Here is a 9,771-nt window from a genome sequence, read left to right on the forward strand (position 1 = left end):
TCAATATGAATGTTGCTCGAAGTAAAATTCATAAATAATTTATTCTTAGTCTTGTATGGATGTTCTCAAAAAAGCACAAAATTTAGATTTAATATTAATGCTCTCGAAGTAGCACAAATTCTAGGTTTATATTAATGCTTTTGAAAAAGCACAATTTTTAATTTTATGTTGATACACCTAAAGTAGCACAACACGACTTTATGCTGTTAATATTGACATATCTATAAATAAAATATAAAGATGTAAGATTGATAGGATCGGTTAGAGGATAAGGAGTGTTTAAAAGGGGATTGAATAAACACTCACGGTTTTTAACTCTCTCTCGAAGGTTTGAATCAGTTTGATGAGAAAATGATTCTCAAAATCTTGTCAGTCGATCACAGTCAGTTAACAGTTAAGTGAGAAATATAACTAACTGAAAGATATAATATAGTAACTGAAAAGCTTGTAAAAGATGCATAAGGTTTGTTTCTGGATGTTCGAAGATTTCAATTACTCTTACGTCACCCCTTCTATCACGAAGATAGGATTTCCACTAAAAGACTTTGATCAATACAAGACTTGTACAGACCCACTTCAGTTTGGTCTTAACAATGCCAAAACTCAAACTCTTAGTTTACAACTCAATTTACTCGATTGAAAAACTTAGCACAACTGATCTCTAAGATCAAGTTTGACAGTAATCTCAGTGTGCTAAAATGCTCGAAATATAGCCTAATAGCTATGAATGTATATAATAAGCGTGAGCGTAAATTTCAGCAGAGTAACAATAAGAAAGATTGCTAGTTCACTCTCTATTGGACTCCTCCTCGGCTGCTGTCAACGAGTCCTACCCATGATAGGACTCTTCTTAACATCAAGCCATGTCCTGCACGACCCCATACCCAAGCCCAGGTCGAGCCGCATGCCCTCCTTCCCTTAGCCGAACCCTTACATGCCAAAATTCCATAAAAAACCCTAGGACACTACCCCTCACCATGAACGGCCCCTTGTAGCTCTTGTCCAGCCCTCGTCTCGCGCCAAAACGTCACTTTTTCCATCCCTTAAACATCTTATATTGGCAGCGCACCCGTTGGATATCATAACATGTTCAAATACACTTGAAAATAATCAAAACTTTGAAAATATTTGTTCTATCGTTTAACGAATCGTGCATACGTATTTTTCATGCAAAAATAAACAAAAAAAAGCATAATATGGATTGAACGATGCGTCAAATGAATTTAGAAACATGCCTTTGCGTTTTAGAACGCTCGAATATATGATCGTCGGCATGGGGTGCGAAGAACTCCTTGTTTTCTCCTCCTCAAAGTTTTCGAAAATTTTGTGTGTTGTGAAACGACCTCGATTTTTTTTATATACTAATAATGAATCATAAACTCGAAAATACTATCTAAATAAAATAACTTAACATAATCAACAATCATAATAATTTAGCATATGAAATCTCAAGTGCATAAAATAAAATCTTAAATCACCAACTAACCAAAACTTCCTAAATTGACTTTCACAACGATCAACTGATAATAAAAATAAAGCATAAAAATATCTCTAATAAAAATCATTAACATAAATCCTTAAATCATAAATCTATCTAGCTAGTGCGGAAACATAAAGACCCTCGGGTGTGTACTGCTGCACTCGATCCACTCACTCGTCAGCACCTCTTATAAATCATCAAATCCTGCATCATACAAACCTAGTGAGTCTAAAGACTCAGCACGTTCTAAACAGAGATAGCAAATAATACATATAAAATCACATGCATTTAAAAATCATATTTTTATTTAAAATAGCTTTTGAACATAAATAAACAATTTAAAATCATTTAAGCATAATTAAATCATAAATCGTAAAATCATTTTAAAAATAGCTTTAATCATCATCATAAATAATAAATCATATATCATAAAATCTTTAACCATAAAGCTTTCAATCATATATCATTTTGGGTGAAGTTTGATCTTTGAAAGTGACTCGCTTTTATCCTTTGGTCGACTGATTAGTCTTCAGCTCCACATGGCCCATGGAGGTGTGCACTAGGTTCCACGATAGAAATACGATCGTCGGGGTCCCTCTGGGACCTTTTCCCGTAAACGGGGTCCCTTTGGGGCCTTGGTCCTCACGTCATCCCCACACAATCATATATCATAAATCATATCTTTTGTCACAGTCAATTCACATCACTCAAAATATTTTTCATTTTCTTTTAAATCATAAAATAACATAGCTTTCCAAAATTAGCATTTTAAACAGTATAAATTGCACAGCTTTACAATAAATCGTAAAATAACATATTATCATCAAAATCATCATTTTAAATCATAAAATATCATTAAACATCATTATGATCCTTCGGGATGATGCCAAGTGTTTTCATATTTTCCTAAGTGTAAAATTTCCGTTTTGCCCTTGGACGTAAAAATTCTCGAATTTATCTTTTTCTCACATTTAATGACATGGGTTTATTCTTAATAATTATTTAAGCTTAAATATAATTTTCATAATTTTATAAAGCTTAAAACTAGACTTTTTAATTAATTATTTAATTAACGTTTCGTTAGGCGATTAAATATTGGATAAATCTAAAACTCATTATTTTGATCTCAAATTTTAAACATAATATATTTATTATTTATTCTACCCTTGTGAGCTATGAACCACATCTGTTGGCCCATGGTTCCAGTTTTAGTCTTATTATTTTCGAATTTGACACATATAATAACACCCTGAGCCATCTTCCAATTTACTCGAGCCATGGCCAAGCCACCTTGAGCCAAACCCGAGCCAACCCATCTAAGAACCCTCCTGACCAAGCCCAGCCCATATAACCATCACTGGCCCGAACAAAAACCCATTTCCCCTAAGCCCGATTGCATGCATGTGTGCGTGTGAGGTGTCCTAGTTGTATTAGGTTTCCTAGTTGCCTTAGGACTCATCAAGCCATCTAACCACTGACCACCCATGACCTTTACTAACCCTAGACCAGTCCCAGACCCGAGCCACCCGCAGCTCATGCCCCTGAGCCACGCAGCAAGACACTGCAACAAGCAGCGCCGCGCGAGCCGCTCCCCTAGCGTCCACCAATTCTCTTCTCGTGGGCTCTTGCTCGAGCCACCACGAGCTCTGATCCTTCCTACCCCTCTCTGAACCATCCTAAGCCATCGTCCAGACCACCTAGCCCGGCCCCTAACCCTGTGCAGCAAGCTACGCGATCAGCCTCAACGCCCAACAGTAACTTGTCACCTCCATGTTCTCCCATTTTTTCTCGAGCCACCTGCCAACCCAGCCGCTTCAGCCCCTAGCCCAGCCCTTTCCCAACTTCCTAGGACCCTATAGGATCCACCTAGCTCGCCCCAGCCCCAGAAGCGAGCCCCCATGGCCGTTGCTGCACCTACACGAGCGTGGGGGAGAGTCCCTCTTCACGTGGACTCTTCCCCAGCCCAAAGCTCAAACCCTAGCCGCCCTAGGACTCTTTCCAGGACCTAACACCTGCCCCCATGCATAAGAACCGAGCCCTTGAATTTGCAAACCCAACAACAAACCCACGAGTCCTTCATGATAACTTCCTACGGTTTCCAGCTTGCTATTCCTTCAATATTTATCATGTTTTGTTCATGTTTCCTTCATATTTTTATCATGTATTGGCAGCGTGTCCGTCGGATTCAAAAATGATTTTCATAATAACGTAAAATCGTCGCGTTTTTTAAAATATACGATCTACCGTAAAAATAATCCAACAATCATATTTTTTCATGCATAAACAATTAAACACACATATTATGATTTGTATGATGTCTTAAAAAGGTTTAGGAAACGTGCTTTTGCATTTATAACACTCGATTATTCGATCGTTGACGAGGGTGCGACGTTGGACGACCGGACGACGAAAACTCCTAGCCTTTTCTCCTTCTCTTAATTTCAAAAATATGGTGTGTGCCTTGAGGTGTGTTTAACGGCTGATAGGAAGTGAAATTGTGGTGTTTTGAAAGCTTTGGCAACTTATTTATAAATAATTAACATGTTAATGGGCTTTGGTTTTGGGTTTGCAAGCTTAAGGGTAATTGGACCTACTTAAATTAATTAAATTGGGCCCAATAACACTTATTTAATTAAATAATAAAATTTTATAAAATTAGTTTCCATAAAATAATATTTTTGATATTTTAAAACACCTTGTTTGCCGAAAACCGATTTCTTGGGAAAGATAGAGCTTGACTCGTAAAATAATTCGAACTCCAACATTTTTTGAAAAATTAAATCATTTTTAAATCATATTAGGAAGTCTTGTCATTATTTAATGAAAATTACATGTTCTTGACTTGGTCGTCCCCGGTCTCTTTTTCCCTGCCTATTATCGAATATTCGGCAAAAATCCTTAATTTCATGAAACTATGTCATATTATCATTTAATCATGCAATCATACATTTAATCATATAATAAATATCATGCTAGCATTTAAAATCAATTAAATAAAACAATTAAGCAATTAAAATAATTTTGCATGCCTGTGGTTTACGTAGGTTGGTTTTTCGGACGTTACATGTTGTGTGTGTTATTTTTACTGATATGATGTACAAAAGACCTAGGATTTCTTTTTATAGATTTTAATTTGAATGTTAATATGCTTGGGTTTTGGACCTTTGAGTTTAGGAGCAATTGCGCCTACTAATCCTAGGTAAATTAGGCTCAATAACACCTATTTAATTGAAAAATAAAATTTTATAAAAATTAGTTTTCAAAAATAATAATTTTGATCTTTTAAAAGTCTCTCGTTTGCCCAAAACCAACTTTCCGGATCAAATCGAACTCATCTCGTAAAATAATTTGAAATCTATCATTTTTAGAAAAATTTAATCATATTAATAAGCCTTGAAAATATTTATTGAAAAATATTTATTTTATCTTGGCTGTCCCCGGTCTCCTTTCCCCTGCCTATTATCGAATATTTGGATAATATCTTCAATTCTCATGAAATCATACCATCTAATAATTTAATCATGAAATCAGACTTTTACTCATATAATATGCATCATGTAAGCATTTAAAATCAATAAAAAAAAGCAAGTAAGCAATTTAAATCATTTGCATGCAAGTGGTTTTCGTAGGTTGTCTTTTGGACGTTACAAAAGAGAAAGGGTTCGAACTTAGGGTTTAGGAGAAAAGGGTTCGAACCATGGTCCACGGGGGTCGGTTCATGGTTCACGAGGGTATTTTAGGAATAAAAAGTTTATGTTTAAAGTTTGGGAAGAAAATATTAAAGTTTGGATTAATTCGAAATTAAAACGCTTTACGAATTATTAATTAAGGAATTAAATAGAAATACTCGAGTTTATGTTAAATAAAAATATTAGAAGTCGAATTTAAGCTAAAATAATTATTTGGGATAGTCTCGAGTCAATAAAAGTGATAAAATGTCAAAATCGAGAAATTTTAAGTACAGGGAAAAACGGTCATTTTACACCTGAGTAGTACGAAAAGGGTTGACAGTGTCCCGAGGGATCATAATGCATGCTAAATGATATTTTAAAATGTTTATTATGAAAATATAGAATTTTATGATTTATGGTAAAGATGTGCAATTTTTATTGTTAAAAATGCTATTTTACAAATGTGGAAAAAACACGATATTTTATGATTATAAAGGAAAAGAAAAATATTTTGGAGGATGTGAATTGATTGTGACATAAAGGACATGATATATGATTTTTGGGAATATCGTGAGGGAGAAAGCCCTAGAATGAGCCCTTTTACGGGAAAAAGCCTCAGAGAGAGCACAACAATCGTATTTCAATTTTACGTCGGTGCCTAGTGCCCGTCCCCATGCGCAATGGTGAGCTAAGACTGATCAGTCGATCAGAAGATAAAATCTAGTCACTTTCAAGGATCAAATTTCACCCAAAATGATAAATGATTGAAAGCTTTACGATTTATGATTTATTTATGATTACAAGTTTATCTTAAATAAAAATATGATTTTAATGCATGTGCTTGTATATGCATTATTTGTTAATCCTGTTTAGAATGTGCTAAGTCATTACACTTACTAGGTTTGAATGCTGCAGGTATGGATGATTTTGAGGGAGGCGCTGACGCTTGAGTGGATCGAGTCCGGCAGTACACTCCCGAGGAATTTTAATTTTCCGCATTTGCTTGATAGTTAAAAGTTTTAAAGATTTTGTTAATGATTTTATTAGAGATTTTTTTTATGCTTTATTTTGAAGTAAGTATGATCATGTTAAAGGTTGGAGTTTGATTTTTGTTAATTGACGATTTAGGGATTTTTACGCACTTGAAATTTTAAATGTTAAATTATTTTGATTTATGGAAATGTTAAGTTATTTGAAATGGTGAATTTCGAAAGTATGTATAATTATAGTAGGATTTTAAAGTTAAAAATAGTTGACGTTTCAGTTGGTATCAGAGCCAGGTTCCCCAAGGGGTTGTGTTACTGCCACTCCGAGAAGTTCAAGAAGTCACGCCTCAAGTATATGAGTTTTTACTGCTTTAGATTTTATATGCTGAACTTTAAATGCTTTTACGATAAATGATATAGAGGTTATTTGCATGTTCCATTTAAAATGATAAATGCATGTTGGTTACGTGGTATGGACGATGTGTACATAGATACTTTCTAGGAGGATTCTACATAGTAATAATGAGGATAGGCAGGAGGAGGAGGAGATTCTACAGCCTCCACCTAATCAGGATGCTAGTGCCCGTGTACGCCGGTATGGATCGTTTATTAGAGCAGCACATGGAAATGGGGCGAGGGTCCGACCAGAAACTGTCTATGAGCGATTTAGAAGGATGGATCCCGCGGATTTTTGTAGCACTACTGATCCATTCGTGGCTGAGGGATGTATTAGATCTCTAGAGGTGATCTTTATGTATATGGATATGGTGGACGCTGACCGAGTTCGTTGTACCATCTATATGCTGAAGGGCGACGCTTCCTTATGGTGGGAGGGAGCGGAGCGAGGGGTAAATCTAGCGACACTGACTTGGGAAGACTTCAAGAGAGTATTCTACGATAAATATTTCACTGAGGACGTTCGTTCGAGGTTGAAGAGAGAGTTTATAAGTCTCTGCCAGGGGGACTTTACTGTTGTTGTGTTTGTGCAGATGTTTGATAGGGGCTGTCATTTCGTGCCCTTGATTGCTAATGATGCTGCGGAGAAGTTACGACATTTCTTGGATGGTTTGAGGCCGACGATTCGTCGAGATGTGATGTTCGAGGTTGAAGAGAGATTTAAATACTACTGCTGTTTCTAAAGCTTTTCGAGCTGAGAATTCTCTGAAGGATATTGACCGCGGGAAATGCAGCACAAGAGGAATCGTGCCCAGCAATCAAGTCAGCAGAACAAAAGGTCGTTTACAGGACCACCGAAGCGGCCAAGAAAGTACAAACCACAAGGACAACCGCCTAAAGAAAACGTCCCAAAGACTGCTAAGAAACCACTTTGCAAGGAGTGTGATCGCCATCGCTATGACAAGTGCATGTGGCGTGACTAGAAGTGTTTTAAGTGCGGAGGAATGGGGCATAAGGCTGGTGATTGCCCAAAGCTTAAACAACCCACGACTGGAAGGGCCTTAGTGATGCACGCTAAGCAAGCGGGGCCAGACACTACGCTTATTACAGGACGAATATAGCTAGCGGGAATAGCTACTTACGCTTTGTTAGATTCTGGAGCTACGCATTCTTTCATATCTGAATCCTTCGTGAAACGATTGGGAAACTTACTAGTGGACGTAGAGTTGGGATTCAGAGTTACAGTGCCTTATGGCGAACAAATGGGCTCTAGTAGCATGATTAAGGAGGTGGAACTTAAATTGAAAAAGAATATTATATGAGCGGACCGTATAGTACTACCAATGCCCGAGTTCGACATTATTTTGGGCATGGATTGGCTCACACTGAATGGGGCTACTATTGATTTTCGACGGAGATCGGCATCTATTAGACCACCGGATGGGAAAGCATTTATCTTAAAGGTGGTGCAAAACAATCAAATGCCGCATATTATTTCAAGCATGCGTACAAAGAAGCTTATTCAAAAGGGTTGCCAAGGTTTTCTTGCTAATATTGTATCTGCACTCGACACTGACAGTCGATTTATTGAGAACGTGGAGGTAGTCAAGGACTTTCCAGACGTGTTCCTTGATGATGTTTCTGGCATTTCACCCGAAAGAGAAGTGGAATTTGCTATTGAATTGATGCCTGGTACTGTGCCGATCTCAAAGGCATCATATCACCTAGCACCTGTTGAAATGAAAGAATTAAAAGATCAAATTCAAAGCTACTAGACAAGGTATTTATTCGCCCTAGTTTTTCTCCATGGAGCACACCATTACTATTTGTGAAGAAAAAGGATGGGAGCATGAGACTGTGCATCGATTACACAAAGCTGAATAGAGTGACAGTAAAGAATAAGTATCCATTACCTCGAATCGAAAATTTGTTTGATCAATTGCAACGAGCTTCGGTATTTCCAAAGATAAATTTACGGTCTGGATATCAACAGCTGATATTTTTGGTATTTCCAAAGATAGATTTACACTCTGGCGATCTTCATGGATCTCATGAATTGCGTATTTCAGCCGTACCTCGATCAGTTTGTTATAGTTTTCATCGATGACATCTTGAACTATTCTAAGAGCCAAGAGGAGCATGAGCAGCACTTGAAGACGGCCTTGCAAGTTTTAGGAGATTAAATTTTATACAAAGTTCAGCAAGTGCGAGTTTTGGCTAGAGAGAGTGGAATTCTTAGGCCACATCATGTCAAAAGAGGGAATAGAGGTCGACCCATCTAAGGTCGAGTCAGTCAAGCAGTGGCCAGTGCCTAAAAGTGTGACGGAGATACGCAGTTTCTTGGGTTTAGCTGGCTACTATCGTAAGTTCATCAAGGGATTTTGTATATTGCAGCACCCTCGACATCTTTGACGAAGAAGAATGCGAAATTTATATGGGGACCGGAATGTCAAAATAGCTTTGATTAGTTGAAGCAAGCACTCATTACAGTGTCAGTTTTAGCAATGTCGACAGAGCAAGGGGGATATGTGGTATTTACTGATGCTTCGAAGCTAGGATTGGGCGCAGTTCTTAAGCAGCATGAGCGAGCCATAGCGTATGCGTCAAGACAGCTGAAAGTACATGAGAAGAATTATCCGACGCATGATCTTGAGCTTGCAGCAGTCGTACTTGCATTAAAAATTTGGAGGCACTATTAGTATGGCGAGAAATGCAAGATATTTACGGACCACAATGTTAGAGTAGGTGACCGTCGAACCAAGTCTTGGCCGAGGGTTCATGTTGAAACTCTATGCATAAATAATCTTTGTTTTAATTATATTTGCAATTATTGTTTTGGCACATCTTTATCTGTATACCCATGTTAGTTGCATAGATAAAGTTCTTGAATATACAAATAGTAGAAAGAATATGAGATGATCATATGATGAGTATCATGAAACTCATATTTGGAATACTGTATATTCTAAACAGTTCCTAGTAGATTCAGCCGCCGTTAAGAAGGATAAAGGCCGCTCGAGTTTGAGACTATTATCTGCGATCTGAGTACCATTTTTTTATTGGTAAGGGACATTGTGATATCCGAGCATGCAGATAGGTGCTCGTTGTAGAGTGCACTGAACAACCCTCCATAAAGGACTTTCCAAATGGTTCTCACTTATCGAGTGGAAACGTCCTAGTTTATGGTTGTACACCATTAGTCCTTTTGACTCGAGACAACATTGAGTCTCTATATGCT

Source organism: Primulina huaijiensis, chromosome 6 (assembly GCF_012295235.1).
Source record: "Primulina huaijiensis isolate GDHJ02 chromosome 6, ASM1229523v2, whole genome shotgun sequence".
Classification (NCBI taxonomy): Eukaryota; Viridiplantae; Streptophyta; class Magnoliopsida; order Lamiales; family Gesneriaceae; genus Primulina; species Primulina huaijiensis.